We start from the raw sequence: 7,760 nt of genomic DNA on the forward strand, positions 1-7,760 counted from the left end.
TTCCTTTGACCCTCAAATTGTCCCAGATTTGGCCAGTGGGACTTCCTTCAAATTGAGTTCTGTGTCCCTTTGACTTGCCCATATCATTTTTTTTCTGTCACTACAGGATGTTCCAGACACATTTTTTCCAGCCCTCATTGCTACTAAAGTGTAATTGTTTCTAGGCCCTTTCAGTGTACAGAGCTATGAAATGCATGTGTGTATTCTAATTCATGTGTACACACATCTATATCTATTTTTATGTTTTGGTATAGGTGTACATATTTTTAAAACATAAATTTATGCCCTAGCTGGTTTCGCTCAGCGGATAGACCATTGGTCTGGGACTGAAGGATCCCGGGTTCAATTCCAGTCAAGGGCAAATGCTCAGGTTGTGGGATCGATCCCCAGTAGGGGGTCTGCAGGAGGCAGCCAATCAGTGATTCTCTCTCATCATTGATGCTTCTAACGCTCTCTCTCCCTCTCCTTTCCTCTCTGAAATCAATAAAAATATATTAAAAATAAAATAAAACAGCCCTGCCCTAGCTGGTTTGGCTCAATGGATAGAGCGTCAGCCTACAGACTGAAGGGTCCCAGGTTCAATTCTGGCCAAGGGCACATGCCTGGGTTGTGGGCTCGATCCCCAGTAGGGGGCATGCAGGAAGCAGCTGATCCATGTTTCTCTCTCATCGATGTTTCAAACTCTCTGTACCTCTCCCTTCCTCTCTGTAAAAAATCAATAAAATATTTTAAAAAATTACTTGAGGTAGTTCTACCCCTCCCCGCCCCCTTCAATGAAGCTGTGTGATTCATTTGAAATACAGTTGGGTTTCTTTGTTTCTGTTGGAATTCCATTTTGCACTCCCCACCCTTGTTGAAGTAACCAATCCCTTTAATTTCTGGTTTATCCTTTCTGTGGTTTTGGCACAAATGAGCAGATACATGTATATTATCTGATTTATCCTACATGAAGAATAGGATACTTGCATTGTCTATTTGATAATCTCTCTCCACTATGTAGTACCCTATTTTGTAGATGTATCATAATTAAACCACTCTCCCATGTTTGCCCATGTAGGTAGTTGCCAATATTTTACAATTATAAACAACTAGAGGCCCGGTGCACAAAAATTTGTGCACTTGGGAGGTTCCCTCAGCCCGGCCTGTGCCCTCTCACAGTCTGGCACCCCTCGGGGGATGACCACCTGCTGGCTTAGGCCCGCTCCCTGGGGGGGGGTTGGGCCTAAGCTGGCAGTCAGACATCCCTCTGGCAGCCCGGGAGCCCTCAGGGGATGTCCACTTGCCAGCGGGGAGCAGGCCTACGCTTCAGTTGGACATCCTTAGCGCTGCTGAGGAGGCGGGAGAGGCTCCCACCACCACCACTGTACTGGCAGCCATCAGCCCGGCTTGTGGCTGAGCAGAGCTCCCCCTGTGGGAGCACACTGACCACCAGGGGTCAGCTCCTGCATTGAGCGTCTGCCCCTGGTGGTCAGTGTGTGTCATAGAGACCAGTCATTCCCAGTCATTCTGCTGTTAGGGTCAGTTTGCATATTACCCTTTTATTCTATAGGATAGAGGCCTGGTACATGGGTGGGGGCCAGCTGGTTTGCCCTGAAGGGTGTCCCGGATCAGGGTGGGGGTCCCGCTGGGGTGCCTGGCCAGCCTGGGTCAGGGTCTGAGGTCCTTTTTCAGACTGGCCACACCCCCTTCAGGGTGGGGGTACCTCTGGGGTGCCTGGCCAGCCTGGGTGAGGGGCTGAGGGCCGTTTTCAGACTGGCCACACCCCCTTCAGGGTGGGGGTCCCTCTGGGGTGCCTGGCCAGCCTGGGTGAGGGGCTGAGGGCCGTTTTCAGACAGGCCACACCCCCTTCAGGGTGGGGGTCCCGCTGGGGTGCCTGGCCAGCCTGGGTGAGGAGCTGATGGCTGTTTGCAGGCTGGCCACAGCACCTTCAGGGTGGGGGTCCCCACTGGGGTGCCTGGCCAGCCTGGGTGAGTGGCTGATGGCTGTTTGCAGGCTGGCCACATTTCCTTCAGGGTCGGGGGGGCCTGCTGGGGTGCCTGGCCAGTCTGGGTGAGGGGCTGAGGGCCGTTTTCAGGCTGGCTAATCCCCCCAGTGGGGACCCTCACCCCATGAGGCTGTGGCCATCCTGGGTGAGGGGCTGATGGCTGTTTGCAGGCTGGCCACGGCCCACAGCTACCCAAGCTCCCAGTGGAGGCTGGCTGGAAGCAGGTGTCTGGGAATTATTTATCTTCTATAATTGAAACTTTGTTGCCATGAGTGGAGGCCACAGCCAGCTCAGGGCAGGCAGGAAGCTTGGCTTCCTCCATCGCCCAGGCAACCAAGCCTCCTGCTTGCTCCAGCTCCATGGCTGCCGACCGCCATCTTAGTTGGGTTAATTTGCATATACTCACTCTGAGTGCCTGGTGGGCATGGCTTGGGGCATAGCGAAGGTACGGTCAGTTAGCATCTTTGTCTTTTATTAGTGTAGATGCCAAAAAGAATACCCTTGTCTATATATGTATTTTCATATTTATCTGAGGTGTATCTTCAGGGTAAATTCATAGAAATAGGATTGGTACATCAAAAAAGTGTAAAAGTTTTGCCCTAGCTGGTTTTGCTGAGTGGATAGAGCATCAGCTAGGGACTGAAGGATCCAGGGCTTGATTCCGGTCAAGGGCACATTCCTGGGTTGAGGGCTTGATCCCCAGTAGGGGATGTGCAGGAGGCAGCTGATCAACCTCTTATCATTGATATTCCTGTCTTTCTTTTTTTATATTTTTACTAGAGGCCCAGTGCACGAAATTTGTGCACTGGGGGATGGGGTTCCCTCAGCCCAGCCTGCCCCTCTCACAGTCCGGGAGCCCTCAGTGGATGTCCTACTGACAGCCACAGTCTGGCAGCAGAGGCTCGAAGCAGGTGTCCTGTGTATGTGTGTGTGTGTGTGTGTGTGTGTGTGTGTGTGTGTGTGTATGTCTGCTGGGGTCTGCCCCCAGCCGCACCACGTAGGCTCGGAGCAGTTGCCCCGTGTGTGTGTGTGTGTGTCCCCGCTGGGGGCCTGCCCCCAGCTGCATCGGAGGCTCACAGCAGGTGCCCCGTGTGTGTGTGTGTGTGTGTGTGTGTGTGTGTGTGTGTGTGTGTGTCTGTTGGGGGCCTGCCTCCAGCCACACCATGGAGGCTTGGAGCAGGCGCCCCTCTGTGTTGATCTCTCAGGCTTCTGGCCTCCACTGCGTGTTGTTCTCTCCCTTGAACTGTGACCAGGGTTGGGTGCTGCCTGTAGGCCATGCTTTCCTGCTCATGGATCGCCGCAGAGACCCAGGGGCAGGCCGTGCTGGGTGCTGCCTGCAGACCACACTTTCCTGCTTGTGGATCGCCATGGCGATCCGGGAGCAGGCCCTGCGAGGGGGCTGCCTGCAGGCCATGCTTTCCTGTTCACGGATGGCCACCACAACTGGGGAGCAGGTCCCACTGGGGGCTGCCTGCAGGCCATGCTTTCCTGTTCGCGGATGGCCACCACAACCGGGGAGCAGGTCCCACTGGGGGCTGCCTGTGGGCTGCACTTTCCTGCTCTCAGATCGCCACGGTGACCCAGGAGCAGGCCCTCCTGGGTGCTGTCTGCGGGCCGCACTTTCCTGCTCCTGTGAGACTGGGGAGCAGGCCCTCCTGGGTGCTGCCTGTGGGCCACGCTTTCCTGCTCGTGGATCGCCACAGCGACCCAGGTGCAGGCCCTGCTAGGTGCTGCCTGCAGGCTGCACTTTCCTGCTCATGGATTGCCATGGCAACCCGGAGCAGGCCCTCCTGGGAGGCCTGGATGGCGGTGGGGCAGTGGCAGATCGCTGCTGTCCCACCCCACTGCCCCATTGCACAGGGGAGGCCCAGATGGTGGCGGGGCAGGCGGCAGATCACGCTTTCCCACCTAGCCTGCAGTATGCAAATTTAACAGCCATCTTTGTTTGGCTAATTTGCATACTCTTCTGATTGGCTGGTGGACATAGCAAAGGTACGGTCAATTAGCATCTTTGTCTTTTATTAGTGTAGATTGATTTCAGAGTGGAAGGGAGAGGGAGAGAGAGATGGAAACATCAATGATGAGAGAATCATTGACTGGCTGCCTCCTGCATGCCCCCTACTGGGGATCGACCCTGCAACCCAGGCAGGTGCCCTGACTGGAATCAAACCTGTGACCTTTCAGTCCACAGGCCGAGGCTCTATCCATTGGGCCAAACCGGCTAGGGCTGATATTCCTATCTTTCTCTCCCTATCCCTTCCTCTCTGAAATATATATATATATATATAAAAGTCAGGTATTTCCAAGTTCCTTCACAAAAGGGCTATTCCAATTTCATTCCCACTAGCAATGTATTTGAGTGCCTGTTTCCCCTCAGTTTCTTCAGACTGTGTTGTCCTATTTAAATTCTTTCTCTGATCTGAGAGGTAAGAAATGGCATCTCATTGTAGTTTTCTCATTTTCATAGGTGTAAGTGATTTGCCTGCTTGGGAAAATGTTTTCAGATGTCATATATACTAGGTTCATTGGCTGGTCTAAAAATTAAATTGACATAAGACAGATTAATAAGAGAAAAACAAATTTAATTTTGTACAAATGGGAATCCCATAAAAATATGAAACCCAAAGGAAGTCAAGCAATTGAAGCTTATATGCCATCCTGAGCTAAGGAATGGGACAGGAGCCTGGGACTTCAAAGGTAAGGAGGGAAATTCACAGGAAATGAGAAGAGCAGATGTTTGGTAATCAGCTGTTGGCCCTGCCATGAAGGTAAGTCTTTCAGATAAAAAGTTATCTCTGGTAATAGTTCTCTTCCTGGGTTGGGCTCCCTATGTAAATTCCTTTAGGCAGTTAAGGAAGAGGTAAGTGTGACAGTTATTTTTTTTTTTTTACCATATTTATGATCCTAGGAGCTAGGAAATAGATGTATGTATACTAACTCATATATATATAAAATTATTTTCACATCTATTCATCTATATACTTTAAGATAAAACATGAATTCATACCAGTACCACATGGTTCATTCTAGCCTTCCCTTTTAAAAAAATATATTTTACTGATTTTTTAAAAATGTATTTCTTTATTGATTTCAGAGAGGAAGGGAGAAGGAGAGAGAGATAGAAACATCAATGATGAGAGAGAATCATTGATCGGCTGCCTCCTGCACACCCCCCACTGGGGATCGAGCCTGCAACCCAGGCATGTGCCCTTGGCCGGAATCGCACCTGGGACCCATCAGTCCGCAGGCTGACGCTCTATCCACTGAGCCAAGCCGGCTAGGGCTTACTGATTTTTTTACAGACAGGGAAGGAGAGAGCTAGAGAGTCAGAGACATCAATGAGAGAGAAACATCGATCAGCTGCCTCCTGCACAGCCCCCACTGGGAATGTGCCTGCAACCAAGGTACATGCCCTTGACCGGAATCGAACCTGGGACCCTTCAATCCACAGGCCGACGCTCTATCCACTGAGCCAAGCTGGCCAGGGCTAGCCTTCCCTTTTTGCTTTCTGTAGCCTCCCACTCCAACCATGAGAAAGCTGGATCCAGCCATCCACCACCCATTTACTTAATGGCTCAGTCCCAGTAGGCATGTATGGCAATATCAGAATTGTTAACCTGTACCCCGTGGGAAACAACGTTATCAAAATTGAGTTTAACTGCTTTTCTATGGTTCCTTTTGTCTTTAGCCTTGGAGTTTCCAGTAAAATATCATTTTTCCAAGGCTACTTAGGTCAGCATGTCTTCTCCCCACGTCCTTCAGTGAGCTTATTTATAACACAGTTAAATTATGTTGTCACAGTCTTCATTCTCTTATGGCATTCCCTGACCTCCTGGTTGATTTTTTAAACTTCTCATACAATACATTTGTGTGTGTGTGCTGTAAAGATGGGTTTTGACAAATACATTCTAAAGTTTTCCGCACATAAATTTTTTTCCACATTTTCTTTTAGGTTTCTTCTTAAAGAATGTTATCTTCTTTGTTGCTATTATAAATAGGGGTTTCTCTATTATTATATCCTCTAACTGGTTATTATTTGTATATATATTAGGGCCATTAATTTCTCTATGTTAATTTTTATATCCTGTCACTTTGGTGAATACTTTTCTTGTTGGAGTTAATTTACTATTGATTCTCCGGCGTTTCCCAGGTATAAAATCATATCTCTGAAAACAGAGATTTCTTTATTCTTTTTCTAATTCATGTGCCTCTCATTGATTTCTCTCCTCTAATTACCACTTTTCACTAACAGGAACCAGGGCTTCTTGTTGACATCTGATGCCAGGGCTGGGGCCGGGAAAGTACAAGATGAGCCTGGAGCATCTTGCTTTACCATCCATTAAATGAATTAGCATCTAAAAAGAATCCTTGAGTCCAAACTAATCTAAATAAATAAATGGAAAAGGGGGAACTATTCTTTATAGAGGAACACCAACAAATAAATATAGAAGAAATTTTGGAATTAAAAAATTACTATTTAACAACCACTTCTGCAATAATCATCAGTGGGTGCTAACAATAGTGGATAAAAATGTGATGAAGAATACTATATTTACCTAGTATCAAAGGGAGCACCCCACAAATTACCTCTTAATTATAATGGGAAAAAGTGGGCACCACCTTAACCAAGTGGACAACATTAACACAAACAATATGGGAACAAACTGATATTTCCTGCTTCCGGATGTGGCTTACTGACAAAGACACATTACTTCTGTGGTGTTTGTGCCAAAAATTCATATCCCAAGTCTAAATCATGGGAAAACATCAGGCAAACTCCAACTGAGGGACATTTTACAAAATAACAGATATGTGCTTCAAAAACATCAAAGACATGCCCTGGCTTGTGAAACTCAATGGATAGAGGTAGGCCCGTGCACCAAAGGGTCACGGGTTTGATTCCCGGTCAAGGGCATGTACCTGGATTACAGTTTCACTCCTTGGCCCTAGTTGGGGCACATGGGGGAGGCAACCAATCAATGTGTCTCTCTCACATCAATGAATGTTTCTCTCTCTCTCTCTCTCTCTCTCTCTTCTCCCTCCCTCCCTTCCACTCACTCTAAATATCAAAGGGAAAAACCTCATATGAGAATTAACAAAAATAAAAATTTTAAAAAAACATCAAAGTCATAAAAACAAAAACAAGAAAAAGTGAGGAAGTAATCCAGTTTCAAGGAGACTAAAGGAACATGACAGCTAAATGTAACATGTGATCCTGGATTTAATCCTGTACCAGGAAAAAAAATTATTATAAAGGACTAAAGGCCTGGTGCATGAATTTGTGCACCAGTGGGGTCCCTCGGCCTGGCCTGCGGAATGGAGCTGAAACTGGCTCTCCGAAATCCCCCGAGGGGTTCTGAATTTCGAGAGTGCTCAGGCCAGGCCGAGGGACCCCACCAGTGCACGATCAGGTCCAGAGAGGGATTCAGGAAGTTGGCCAGGCAGGGAGGGACCCAGGAAGGGCTCCAGGGCATGTCCAGCCTGTCTCACTCAGTCCCAATCAGCTGAATCCCAGCAGCAAGCCAACCTACTGGTCAGAGTGTCTGCTCCCTGGTGGTCAGTGCACATAATAGCGAGTCATTGAGCGGCCTTAGCATATCATTAGCATATTATGCTTTGGTTGGTTGAATGGCCAACCAGACAACTGGAAACTTAGCATATTAGGCTTTTATTATATAGGATGCCAGTGGGGCAACTGGCAAGCTTCAAATAATGTCAGTAAAATAGACAATAATAGTGTATCAGTATTAATTTCCTGATTTTTATAAGGATACTG

This window comes from Myotis myotis, unplaced genomic scaffold, assembly GCF_014108235.1.
Source record: "Myotis myotis isolate mMyoMyo1 unplaced genomic scaffold, mMyoMyo1.p scaffold_m19_p_4, whole genome shotgun sequence".
Classification (NCBI taxonomy): Eukaryota; Metazoa; Chordata; class Mammalia; order Chiroptera; family Vespertilionidae; genus Myotis; species Myotis myotis.